This window comes from Oratosquilla oratoria, chromosome 4 (genome assembly GCF_046742065.1).
Source record: "Oratosquilla oratoria isolate Oo_2021 chromosome 4, ASM4674206v1, whole genome shotgun sequence".
NCBI classification, from domain to species: Eukaryota; Metazoa; Arthropoda; class Malacostraca; order Stomatopoda; family Squillidae; genus Oratosquilla; species Oratosquilla oratoria.
In genome coordinates, this window is record NC_134780.1 from 68,175,882 (window position 1) to 68,178,381 (window position 2,500).

A 2,500-nucleotide genomic window follows, 5' to 3' on the forward strand; every position below is an offset into this window, starting at 1 on the left:
GCCCGAAATAGCTCGACAAAGAAACTGAAAATAGTATTGCTAAAAAGAGACAGGCTTATAAGATATATAAGTGCAAAAACAACATTACGAAATGAATATCGCTGATAAATCCAAAGATAATCCCAAATAATTCTATAGTTACATTGGAGATAAAAAAGTTATTAGGAACCACACTGGCACACTATCATCTGGTGATGGTCAACTTGAATATTCATATGAAGGAATGTGTGATATTTTAAACAACTAATTTAGCTCAGTATTCATAAACGAAACGCCTCAAAGTTAACTCCAAACTGAAACCTGTGAAAAGTCTAGGGTAAACATACTACAGTAAATATAAAAATAAATAAATAAATAAATAAAGATGTATAGAGAAACTCAAAGTTAATAAATCCCCAGGGCCTGACTATTGGCATCCAAGATTCTTAAAGGAAATTAAAAATTAGATTGTTGTTCCATTAGAAAAAAAAAAAAAAAAATCCATCACATCCGGAGATGTCCCAAGAGAATGGAAGCTAACGTTACTCCAATATTCAAAAAAAGTGACAAAAAAAAAAAAAAACTACAGGCCTATAATCTTAACTTCAGTCGTAGGAAAAATTATAAAAACTATTATGAGAGACGCTATCGAACACCATTTAGAAAGTAACTGTTTGATAAATGATAGCCAGCATGGATTCCGACGGAAATGTTCTTGCGTTACTAGCTTACTCGAATTTTACAACACCGTTATCTCAAATTATGACACAAGGAACAGTATAGATTTAATATATCTAGACTTTGCAAAAGCTTTTGATACCGTCCCACGAAAGACTACTTATTTAATTAGCTTCTCACGGAGTAAGTGGTAGCCTATTAAGTTGGACTAGAAATTGGTTGAATGCTCGAAAACAGAGAGTTGTTTTAAATGAAAAAAGCATCTGGATGAATTTTTTTTTATCAGAGGAGCTCTTCAGGGTTCCATTCTTGGGCCACCTCTATTCATAGTATATATAAATGATATAGACCATGGACTAAAATATATTGTCTCCAAATTTGCTGATGATACAAAACTGTGCGGAAGGCAAATGATCACTTAAACCAATTAGATATTCAAGAAGATTTAGATACATTACAGCAATTGTCTGAAAAGTGCCTAATGAAATTTAACACAAGTAAATGCAAGGTAATGCCCATAGGTAAAAATAACAGTAAGTACGATTACAAGTTATTTGGAAATTTGTTAACAAATGTGGATAGTGAAAAGGATCTCAAATTATCCAAGCAGTGTATTTCAGCTTCTGAGAAAGCAAAAAAGATTCTGGTTAACAAGCTATATATATCATTAGTTCGTCCACATTTGGAATATGCTGTTTCCGTATGGTTACCGAATCTCATTAAAGACAATGACAGATTGGAAAAAATACAACGGCGAGCCACAAAACTGATTCCAAATATCAAAAATAAATCATACGAAAATCGACTAATACATATTAATCTGTTTTCCCTAAAAAACGTGGACTCCGAGGTGAGCTGATACAGGTCTTTAAGATTTTAAAGGGAATTGACATCAGAAGTGACAAAGTTTTCACACTAAATGCGAATCCGACAAGAAATAATGGTCTCAAACTGTCAGGAAATAGATTTAATTTTGGAAGTGGGTAGGAACAACTTCGCCAACCGTGTATGTAGTTAATGAATAGAACAAACTTCCTGCAGAGGCAGGGCAGCGTAGTTCAGTTCGAAGCTTTAAGATTCGTTTAGATAAACACCTAAGCAAGATTTTGTAATGACTGCCACTTATTTTATATTATTTGTTTGTTTATTATTATTTGCTTGAGTCTTATTTATTATTAGTTATCTGTCAATTTATTACTATTTACTATTATCTGTTTGCTTATTATTCAACTATACCTATTCATTTATTCATTTTATTTATTATTATTTATATTATTTTTACTTTTATTTATATATTTTTTAATTTATTCATTATTACATTTTTTTCCACACCCGACCTAGTTATGGACCAAAAGGTCTCCTGTCGACATGCTCCGCCTTTGTAATCCGCCGTTGTGTGTGTGTGTGTGTGTGTGTGTGTGTGTGTGTGTGTGTGTGTGTGTGTGTGTGTGTGTGTGTGTGTGTGTGTGTGTGTGTGTGTGTGTGTGTGTGTGTGTGTGTGTGTGTGTGTGTGTGTGTGTGTGTGTGTGTGTGTGTGTGTGTGTGTGTGTGTGTGTGTGTGTTCACGTTGGTCTTTGGATCACGTGTTGGACTCATGATCGACAGCTATTTCCCTCCCGGAAGAGAGCTCAGAGCTCGTATGACCGATCTATGGGTAATGCTATGACCTTACACGCACACACACACCCAACTCCCCGCCCACGAGAGTTGGAGTAACGACTCGAAGCACAGCGATACTGAAATAATATCATTCCTAGGCAGGATTCGAACCCAGTACCCCCGGTACCATCGTGCTGAGAGTCTGAGCCTCTACCAACCGCGCCACCGAGTGTGTGTGTGTCTG

General features: G+C 35.6%; 1 protein-coding gene across 1 annotated transcript in view; it reads right to left on the reverse strand.

Moving 5' to 3' along the window:
* Positions 1–2,500, reverse strand: part of LOC143024343 (zwei Ig domain protein zig-8-like) — a 78,841-nt gene that overhangs the window by 48,721 nt on the left and 27,620 nt on the right. The gene's annotated exons all lie outside the window — the stretch shown is intronic.